Source organism: Canis aureus, chromosome 10 (assembly GCF_053574225.1).
Source record: "Canis aureus isolate CA01 chromosome 10, VMU_Caureus_v.1.0, whole genome shotgun sequence".
NCBI lineage: Eukaryota > Metazoa > Chordata > Mammalia > Carnivora > Canidae > Canis > Canis aureus.
In genome coordinates this window covers 70,823,652-70,835,284 of record NC_135620.1, presented here as the reverse complement: position 1 = coordinate 70,835,284, position 11,633 = coordinate 70,823,652, and the positions used below count along the sequence as shown (strand labels likewise).

The window sequence follows — 11,633 nt, the reverse complement described above, 5'->3', positions numbered from 1 at the left end:
AGTTTCTTGAGAACAAAATCTTTATACCTTGTTGTTCTCTGAGTAACCCAAAGACCAGCCTCAGAGCTACAGGTACTGTATACCTCTTAAGACCTAGATGAAGTCGTCTTGAACCCCCATCACTCATCCTGAGGAAAACATGGGGACAATTCCAAGGACACCAGGAAATTGAAACCTCTGAGTCCCAGCTTCTACCAACTGAGTTCACTTCATAGTTTGTCCTGTCATCTAATATGTGCTTTCTCTCTTCCTCATGCAGTGCTCATTTTATGAGCGATTTATGGAGATTATAGGAGTAAAGATGGTGTTACATTACAGTAGCCTAATCATGTTAGAATTCTATAATGGGCAACCCTGGTTTTCAAAAAAAAATCCTTAGCTGCTGCTTCTTTCCCAACATCAGCCCTTATCCTTCTTTTCTCTTCTTATCCTTCTATGCCCAAATTCCTGCTGATTTCTTATACATAATCTTTTCATACCTTTTATCCTTATCTCTAACCAGACCTTTTGGGGAGGGCTCACTCTCAACCCCAGGTGATACTTGTTAAAGAGAGTACCTTCTCTAGGGGAGAATTCCAGAACTGTTTTTTAATGCTTTTCCACTACTATCCAGCACAGCACCCAGCTCACAGCAGGTACCCGTAAGTATTCATTTAAGTCAAATTTTCAGGAAACATGTAGATAAATTCAGGTAAGAAGGGACTCGGGTAAAAGATATGAGACAGGCAATGAAGACCAAGCAATAGGCTGAGAGTTTGCTTATGATTCCTATAAGCCTTAGTCTTATTAAACTCTTCATCATCAAAAGGGAAGAAATCTCATGTATACCAAGTTACAGGCAATATAGAGCCATAGTTAAAAACTCTTTTTGGAGTCCAGATGACCTGGGATCAAATTCTGGCTCTATAACTAACCATTAACCAACGCCAAAGTAGGTTTTTGAGCCCCAGTCTCCTTCATCACAAAATGCAATTTACAGCACACAGGTCATTGTCTCATTGGAAAGATTAAATGAGATATATGTAAAATATCTCCAACAGCCATAGACCACAATAAAGGCTGCAAAGTAGTATCTCTCGTCTAATGAGGGTATGAAGTCTTCATATATAGGAATCCTGGGAAAGAAGAAAATCCCAAGAGATACAATAGAGAGGTCCTAAAATATCCACTATACATAATCCATTAACTTCTCTCCTCTGCATCCAGTTGGTGCTAGTAATGAAGCAGAAACACCCTTGGAAGAAATTAGAAAATGTTACTCAATTTTCTGTGTTCTGTAACTCAGATAAGTCCCCCAGTTGAGAAAGGCTGGAATAGAGAGAGGCAGGACTAAGGAGCTTGATTCCTAGATGAATGGCATAAGAAGGAGGGTTTCTTGGATATTGGAGGCCTGGGAGGAAAAGAATGTTCTAGAACTTTAATTAGTAGGATACCTTTGTGATCTCCTCACCTGACTCTCTCCTATGGTTTCCCTTTTCTCAGAAAGTCACATCAAGACCCCAGCTTCGCAAGGACTCACCTTTTAGACTTTTTTTTACCTTAATTCCGATTACAGTTATACATCACAGACTGGTGCTGTAAGTATGGAAAGAAGGTGCCCATTATACAACTTTTCACTTGTGCTAACAACCAAACTGCTCTTTTTAGAGAATTTGGTGAATGCCGTGTAAGTCCAAATATAAGGTAACCATACATGTAGAGGGAGGCCCCATTTTTCCTAACAAAATACCAATAAAAAATATTTTTGGCCAAGCTGAATATAGAGCCTTTTACGGGTGTATAAGAAAGATTAATAGTTCTGTTTACAATATTTAATATGACAAGTTATACCAACACATCTAAAATAATTTCATATATAAAATCATATTTATGTGGAAAAACTGCTTTCTCCGACATGCGTCTTCAACATCAGTGTCTTTGTCATCACTAGAGGCATTTTTTGAGTTACCTAATTCAGTTTTCCAGAGCATATCATCTACACTTCTGCTTAAGGGCTATGAGTTAATTCACAAATCATAGTCACACAGCAAATGTAACCTTAGCAATAGTACCCGTTTTCCAAACATTCAAAGATTTTGTTTTCATTGTTCTTCTGGTATGTATTTGTCATATTCAAAGCATAAGCACTTAGTTCTATTGCTTATGAAGCCATTTGTTAAAAGCTCATTTGTACTTTGACCCATCACTTACATTTAAAAAACAGAGCCCAAGAACACTTTTAAAATTTCGGTTAGTTTCTAACTACATCAGATGAGCTCGGGGAGCATCTAAACGCTGCATTATTTGAGATCATTTCAGACTAATTGTCTTCCTCCACCATTATATCAGTGATATAATCTGTAACATTCCACCATTATACTGGTGATATACTCTGCAACACTCTACAGGGATAGGAGTTGAGGATGAAGAAACCACCTTTTCTTAGGGGTAATCAGGGAGTGAGTGGGTAAAGACCTTACTTTATCTTGGGGCATACCCAGTAACTTTCTACAAAGAACACAGACTTTCTACAAAGTCTATTTCATCCTACAAATAGCACAAATATATTGCAATATATTTTCAATTGGTGTCCATTGAAAGATGAATGGATAAAGAAGACATGGTCTACATATACAATGGAATATTACTCAGCCATTAGATACAACAAATACCCACCATTTGCTTTGACGTGGATGGAACTGGAGGGTATTATGCTGAGTGAAATAAGTCAATCAAGCAATCTTGGGGTGGAGTCTTTTGGGTTTTCTATGTAGAGTATCATGTCATCGGCGAAGAGAGAGAGCTTGACTTCTTCTTTGCCAATTTGAATGCCTTTAATGTCTTTTTTGTTGTCTGATTGCTGAGGCTAGGACTTCCAGTACTATGTTGAATAGCAGTGGTGAGAGTGGACATCCCTGTCTTGTTCCTGATCTTAGGGGAAAGGCTCCCAGTGCTTCCCCATTGAGAATGATATTTGCTGTGGGCTTTTTGTAGATGGCTTTTAAGATGTTGAGGAATGTTCCCTCTATCCCTACACTCTGAAGAGTTTTGATCAGGAATGGATGCTGTATTTTGTCAAATGGTTTATCTGCATCTAATGAGAGGATCATATGGTTCTTGGTTTTTCTCTTGCTGATATGATGAATCACATTGATTGTTTTACGAGTGTATCCTGGGGATAAATCCTACTTGGTCATGGTGAATAATCTTCTTAACGTATTGTTGTATCCTATTGGCTAGTATCTTATTGAGAATTTTTGCATCCATGTTTATCAGGGATATTGGTCCATAATTCTCCTTTGTGATGGGATCTTTGTCTGGTTTTGGAATTAAGGTGATGCTGGCCTCAAAGAATGAATTTGGAAGTATTCCAACTCTTTCTATCTTTCCGAACAGCTTTAGTAGAATAGGTATGGTTTCTTCTTTAAACGTTTGATAGAATTCCCCAGGGAAGCCATCTGGCCCTGGACTTTTGTGTCTTGGGAGGTTTTTGATGACTGCTTCACAATGAAATGCCAGGACACCTGCACCCCGATGTTTATAGCAGCAATGTCCACAATAGCCAAACTGTGGAAGGAGCCTCAGTGTCCATCGAAAGATGAATAGATAAAGAAGATGTGGTCTATGTATACAGTGGAATATTACTCAGCCATTAGAAACGACAAATACGTCTTCCTCTGTGAGATTTCTGTTCATGTCTTTTGCCCATTTCATGATTGGACTGTTTGTTTCTTTGGTGTTGAGTTTAAGAAGTTCTTTATAGATCTTGGAAACTAGCCCTTTATCTGATACGTCATTTGCAAATATCTTCTCCCATTCTGTAGGTTGTCTTTGAGTTTTGTTGACTGTATCCTTTGCTGTGCAAAAGCTTCTTATCTTGATGAAGTCCCAATAGTTCATTTTTGCTTTTGTTTCTTTTGCTTTCGTGGATGTTATCTTGCGAGAAGTTACTGTGGCCGAGTTCAAAAAGGGTGTTGCCTGTGTTCTCCTCTAGGATTTTGATGGAATCTTGTCTCACATTTAGATCTTTCATCCATTTTGAGTTTATCTTTGTGTATGGTGAAAGAGAGTGGTCTAGTTTCATTCTTCTGCATGTGGATGTCCAATTTTCCCAGCACCATTTATTGAAGAGACTGTCTTTCTTCCAGTGGATAGTCTTTCCTCCTTTATCAAATATTAGTTGACCATAAAGTTGAGGGTCCACTTCTGGATTCTCTATTCTGTTTCATTGATTTATGTGTCTGTTTTTGTGCCAGTACCACACTGTCTTAATGACCACAGCTTTGTAGTACAACCTGAAATCTGACATTGTGATGCCCCCAGCTATGGTTTTCTTTTTTAAAATTCCCCTGGCTATTCGGGGTCTTTTCTGATTCCACACAAATCTTAAAATAATTTGTTCTAACTCTCTGAAGAAAGTCCATGGTATTTTGATAGGGATTGCATTAAACGTGTAAATTGCCCTGGGTAACATTGACATTTTCACAATATTAATTCTGCCAATCCATGAGCATGGAATATTTTTCCATCTCTTTGTGTCTTCCTCAATTTCTTTCAGAAGTGTTCTATAGTTTTTAGGGTATAGATCCTTGACCTCTTTGGTTAGGTTTATCTCACAGAGGAAGACATAGACATGGTCAACACGCACATGAGAAAATGCTCTGCATCATTTGCCATCAGGGAAATACAAATCAAAACCACAATGAGATACCACCTCACACCAGTGAGAATGGGGAAAATTAACAAGGCAGGAAACCACAAATGTTGGAGAGGATGCGGAGAAAAGGGAACCCTCTTACACTGTTGGTGAGAATGTGAACTGGTGCAGCCACTCTGGAAAACTGTGTGGAGGTTCCTCAAAAAAATAGACCTGCCCTACGACCCAGCAATTGCACTGTTGGGAATTTACCCCAAAGATACAGATGCAATGAAACGCCGGGACACCTGCACCCCGATGTTTATAGCAGTAGTGTCCACAATAGCCAAACTGTGGAAGGAGCCTCAGTGTCCATCGAAAGATGAATGGATAAAGAAGATGTGGTTTATGTATACAATGGAATATTCCTCAGCCATTAGAAATGACAAATACCCACCATTTGCTTCAACGTGGATGGAACTGGAGGGTATTATGCTGAGTGAAATAAGTCAATCAGAGAAGGACAAACATTATATGTTCCCATTCATTTGGGGAATATAAATAATAGTGAAAGGGAATAGAAGGGAAGGGAGAAGAAATGGGTAGGAAATATCAGAAAGGGAGATGGAACATGAAGACTCCTAACTCTGGGAAACGAACTAGGGGTGGTGGAAGGGGAGGAGGGCAGGGGGTGGGGGTCAATGGGTGACGGGCACTGAGGGGGGCACTTGACGGGATGAGCACTGGCTGTTATTCTGTATGTTGGCAAATTTAACACCAATAAAAAATAAATTTATTATTAAAAAAAAGAAATGACAAATACCCACCATTTGCTTCGACATGGAGGGAATTGGAGGGTATTATGCTGAGTGAAATAAGTCAATCGGAGAAGGACAAACATTATATGGTCTCATTCATTTGGGGAATATAAAAAATAGTGAAAGGGAATAAAGGGGAAAGGAGAAAATATGAGTGGGAAATATCAGAAAGGGAGACAGAACATGAGAGACTCCTAACTCTGGGAAAGAAACAAGGGGTGGTAGAAAGGGAGGTGGGTGGGGGGACAGAGTGACTGGGTGACAGGCACTGAGGGGGGCACTTGATGGGATTAGCACTGGGTGTTATGCTATATGTTGGCAAATTGAACACCAATAAAAAATAAATTGAAAAAGATAGATTCCTTTAATAGGCAGGTCAAAATAAACACAGGATCCAGTGGGGTTTTTTTTGGGGGGGGGAGAAATTCTAAGTTGTTGAATCTTTACATTTAAAATAACACAAATTCTGTATTTCTTTTTTTTAATCCTTACTTAAATGGTAAGTCCCCCAACATATAAAGAAAACTTGCCCACATCAACCCCTCTCCCCATACACATCTCCATCTTTCTTGTCTTGTGTTTTTGCTTTCTTGTTCAGTCAAGCAATATTGAAATTTATTCATTTGCTCAAGCAACATTGTGTAATCCCCTCTAATCCTTAGTATCTTATTAGCTCAGAAACATCAAAAGACAGACTGACCTCATGTGGCCACAAGTCAATGGCATGTGCTGCAAATTCATTTGGTAATATTTATCATCTTCATTAAACTTAATTATTTATTGTTCTAATTTAAGTAGAGTTGAGTTGTTTCTCTTGCTTTCTAAACAGTGCTTAAATCGGCTTCCTTTATCAATCTCTTGACTTTTCAGATAGTTCTCAGCATGACCAAAAATGGGAAGGTTGGAATGAATCAGACATTGAAGGGGAATTCAGGACACTGGCCTACCCTAGCAGTAAGTTCGTGCCAGAAAATGGTGAGAGAGAATGTGCAACAAGAGAACCTGACCGGATATTTAGACATTACATTTAGGCAACGGGAAGCCTCTGAATATTTTTTTAGCTGATAACAGACATTTAAAAAAAATCTACAGGCCATTTAGTATGATGGCTAAGAATACAGTCTTCAGAATTGGAGAAAGCATTACATTCAAATCCGGTTGCTTAATAACTACAGGATCTTAGACATCTCACTTCCCATAACATTTGTTATTTAGATGGACATAATAATATACACTTCAGAGAGTCATTGAGTAAAATTTAAAAGACAATGACTATATAATGCTTAGCATAGAACCTGGCATATAATAGTTGCTCAATAAATGGCAGCTATCAAGTCATACCACAAAGTCATGTTTGGGTGAAATTAATCTGTTAGAAATGAGTATGCATGATGAATTAGAGTCAGAATAATATACAGGAAGGTTGGGATAATGGCTTAGAATCTTACAAGATTTGGCTATTAAGAGGACAAATGAGACAAGATGGAAGACAGACTAAAGATGATGAAGATAGTTTGCCAGCTAGCCATCTAAACCAGGGAATGTTAGTGCCTTCCAGAAGGAATGCTGGCACAGAGAAAGAAAAAAGAATAATAGCACTGAAGATAACCCAGAGTGCACGAGTAATGAGCCAAACAAGGGAACTTCAGTGCTATTCTGAAGAAATGTCAGGATGGGGAGGGGAAGGGGATAAATTGCTTTTAGACACATACAGTTTAAAATGATGGTGGTACAGCTAAGGATGTGTCCACTAGGAAGTTGAAAACATGAAACTCTCAGGAGGTAAGTCACAGTAAGTAAAAGAGACTTTGGAAAATCTTCCATTGTCCACAAGGGGCAGGCAGCCGGTGGAGGGGGTTGGGGGTAGGCGGTGGAACAATGAGTCCGTGGGGACAGCACTCTTACACACTGATTGTATTCTGATTTTACTTCCTTCCCTGCTCAACTCGAAGCTTCAAGAGACCAGAGAGCCTATGAACAGGAATGCTTAGCACTGAATCTCCAAAACTAAGCTCAGAGTCAGGCACAGAGTAGGCTGTCCCAGAATACTACTCTTGTAATCCATCATGCATGAGATAATGAGAGACCACAGCAAGTTTGAGTTTAATATTAAGCATTTTATATTCATTATCTTTAAAATCCACTCAACAACTCTTTGAGCTGTATATCATTATGTTGTTATTATGCTCGCCTAAAAAACAGCAGCTTACATGGAAAGACATGCCCAAGATTTTGCAGTTATTAAGTAATGAACTTGCTGTGGTCAATCTGATTATTTCATGCACTTCAGAAGCTCTAATCATCCCCTTCAATGTCTTTGATCCATGCAAACTAGGAAAATAAATTACTAGTAGGAAACATCTTTCCAAACAGAGTTTTGTCAGGGCAGCAGAATTGTAGAGTGGTAAGACCCCTCAGATGGAGAAGACATGGAGCTACTTGTAGGCAGGGCTATCAAAGGAGAGGGGTAGATACAGTCAAAAGCAATGCAAAAGTCAAGAACTCTGGAGGACAGAAAGGTGTATGATTCCAGCTTGGGGAAACAGCACTATTTGCCTGAATGACCACACCAGGACCCTCTTTGGAGGGCCCTGAAGAAGAGGATATAGCCATGTCCCTGATGGAAGGAAGAGGAAAGGATCCCAAGTTGGAAGACTAATGTGGCTCAGACCACACCTGCATGTGCAGCTCCCCCCTGTCAGGTCGGGACTCTCCTTATTCATACCTCACCAGCTCTGCTGGGTGCTTTCCTCTGTTTCATTTTTAGACTCCAAGCCTGCCATGTCCCAGTGCCCATGCCACTGTCATCATCCAACTGGAATGAATGCCATCCTCCAAGCATGCTTTTCAAGTAGAATCAAAACTCATCTCTCTACAAATGGCAAGTGAGAGAGAGAAGGCAGCCATGGAAAGCCCAAAATTCAGATAACTGAACCAACCACATTTGAATGAGGCTATGATCAGATAGGCTTTTCAAGATGTTTCTACCACCATCTTGACAGAGGGAATAACTCTAGCTGGTCTAAGGAAATCAGCACAATGTAAATCAAAATGACTACACCTCTTCTACCTCCCAAAGAGTTCTATCGTCTATTTCCAAGCTAAAATAGAGGCTTTGGTAAATCTCCTTAGGCAACCTGAGTATGGCTATAGTAGAGCATTCAGAATGGTCTGATCTTGCTCTTGAAGAAGAAACACAAACAAACAAAAAATCCTCAATTACTAGCTTTGCTTCTCCTCCCCCAAAAGAGGGATGGAATAATAATAAATCAGATACCTCCCCCTCTAACATCAAAATCTGTCCAATAGGGTGTGGAATGGACCTACCCTTGGATTGGCTGGTCTATAGCAGAGGTGACTGCCAAAAATAGGGATTTGAACCACAAACCCAAATAGGAAACCACAATTTGAGGAAACCATGCACATACCTCTGTCCTAGTCCTCTTGCCCCGGAAGGGGAAACAATCTGTGGACAGGGTCCAGAGCTACTTTTCCTTTTCTGAAGCAGTAGCGAATTTGGCCGGTCTTGCTTTGCAAAAAAGAAGGACTTTTCCTAACTCCAGAGGTAAAGACTGCCAGGCCTGGGCAAGGTCTGCTGACACAGAGAAGCACATGATTATCACCCAGTTTTCCAAGCATAATTACCTCAGAATATGTTCTACAGATGCAGTGGAAAGGTGCCTTATGGGTATCTCACCAGGCCTAAAGTTGACCCCTTGCTGGTCCCTAAGCTCCTCAAAAGCAGGGATTTTTATCTGTCTTATCCACTGCTGGATCTCAAACCCCTGAGATAGTACCTGGCACACAACATGCTCTCAAAAAATCGGTTGAATGAATAGATACCTCGAGTTTGGTTTCAATTTGAAATCAATGATTAATTTCACCAAAAGACACCTGGCATATCACTGATCCACATGAATGAAAGAGCTTCTGGTGGTGAGAACAAATGTGAATGATGGTCCACAGAGTTTTAGTGACTTCCCTTACCACTAGCATTTCAGAAAAAGCACCAATTTGGCATCAGACAGACCTGGACTCAAAGCCCAACTCCACCACTTTTTCTCTAGGTAGATTTGGGCAAGTCATTCCACTTCCTTGAGTTTTGGGTTTCTATCTGTAATAATGGAGACAGTAATACCTACTTTGTATGTATGTATAAAAGTAATACTTACTTTTGTGAGAATGAAACAGAACTGGCATATCCAATGTCTAATACAGTACCAGATCTGTAATGGACATTAAATGCTATATACCGTTGCTATGATCACCACCAGCAAGGACAAATAACGAGTGACTTCCCAATGTTTGTTTTCTCCATCCCTCTCTAGACCCCGTTCTTCCTCTGCCCAAGTACATGCTCGCAAGAAGGAAGACCGTGTTGGGCATTCAGTATTCTAGAGGTCCAATCACCACAAACTTTTATCTATCTTAGCTAGTGCTGGGCTGCTAAATGGTAAATGGAGTAAAAAAAAAGAGCTTTGATCTGTAGGTTTTGCCAATTTCCATGGTGTAAATATTCTCCCTGTGGCCAATTTCAAGCTGCCGATGTGATATTACTAAACAAAAGGAGTAAGAGACAAGTAATAACATATCATTACATGGTATTGTCACCATCCTGTTACAACAGCTATAAATAATCTCAATACAATAGATGAAAGTAGTAAGGAAATAATAGTAATAGTAAAATGTTGTCAAATAATTAAAAAGTGATGTCTTGAAAATTCCTTACCTTTATTGGCAACATCATTCATTTGGCTATAAGTTTATATAATGCCCAATAATAGCTGTGTTTCACAAATGGCTCACAAAATTTCTTCAAAATTTAACATATGAGCCACTATGAGCTGGCTCCAGCACACCACTAATTCTAGCTACTTCTGCCTGAGTATCAGTGTCATCAGAATGGAGTCAGGCATATGCAGTATGCTTGGACAGTAAAGGACTCCATTGACTTAGAACAGGACTTCTCCAGAGTTCAATAGAACTTCAGGGAGATAAACTTTCCTTGGACCTCCTCTAAATACAGCTCCAGAAGAAATCAGCCCTGTTTTGGGGTCCTTCAATGAGGAGAGCATTTCAGTTCCCCATGTTCAGTCCAAGTCGAGACACAGGAATACCAGATTCTTAACCTGTCAAGTTGGAGTGATGGAATGATGTTTGGAGAAAAGGGCACAGGCCTTCACCTGCTGTGCTGCGCATGATGTGTGACTATGTAGCTTTAGGCAAGTGACTTCATCTCCTGTAGCCTCGTTTTCATCATCTGCAGAATGGGGACAGCACCCTCCTATACATGTGGTTGATGAGATCATGTATTCCAACTGGCTTTGTGAACTGCGAAGCATCATAAAAATGTAAGGCATCACTTCTATATGGGGAATGATACAGAAACCTAATGTCAGAAAGAGATGGGTGGGGAAGGCAGGAGGAAGGAGGTGGCCAGTTTCTAAGAGGACAATGGAGGAAACCAGGAAGAAGAGGTTTGGAGTAGGAGGAGGATAAGGGAAGTGGGCGAGAGGGGGCAGTGAGCAGCCCATTACGTTTATAAGCATTGCTTCAATATTTTTCCAGCCCTCTAGTCACACTCACTATAGCCAGTTCTTCCTTATTTCTTAAGAGTTCCTGTGTGTATCCTAAGACAGGGCTTTTACAACATCTCTACCACCAAGAATAGATTCTGACTTTCTCAGCCTGTATCCTGTGCCCTTCCTGCCCGTACGGACTCCTCATCATGATGGAGCCATGTCCACTGCACCACTGGCCTTAGAATTCTCTGGCTGCTAGAGCTCTGTTTTGACCAAAAAAAAAAAAAAAATCCTTTTTGAACTCAATCATCTTTCTGTCTCTCTCTGGCATGGGGCTTGAAATACTGCTGAGCCTCAAATGCAAAAAAATGAAAATCAATTTTAATCAAGGCAATGGTTTGCTTCTGTGATGCCTGCATTAATCAGGCATGTTTTGTGCAAAGATTCTTATGATGGTCTCTTTCAAAGACTACCTTCGCTGGCCAAGGAGGGCTAGAAATGAGACAGATGGGATGATTTTCAGTGCTGAGACTTTTCAGGAATGGACAGGCTATTCAGGAAGTGGATGTCCTCTCATTCCTGGAGAAGACACTGGACAATCTTTTAGTGAGCATGTTGCAGAGATGTTGAAAGCACCCAAGACATTGGCTTCTCAAGGTTCTTCCATCCCTGAGACTG

The 11,633-nt window shown here is 40.2% G+C and overlaps 1 long non-coding RNA gene across 1 annotated transcript; it reads left to right on the top strand.

The window, feature by feature from the left end:
- The first annotated feature begins 1,469 nt into the window (after window positions 1–1,469).
- LOC144321797 (uncharacterized) lies at window positions 1,470–10,008 on the top strand. The gene is made up of 3 exons (XR_013387312.1): window positions 1,470–1,577; window positions 6,304–6,387; window positions 9,762–10,008. It is a non-coding gene; the product is annotated as an uncharacterized LOC144321797 (long non-coding RNA).
- The last annotated feature ends 1,625 nt before the right edge of the window (window positions 10,009–11,633 follow it).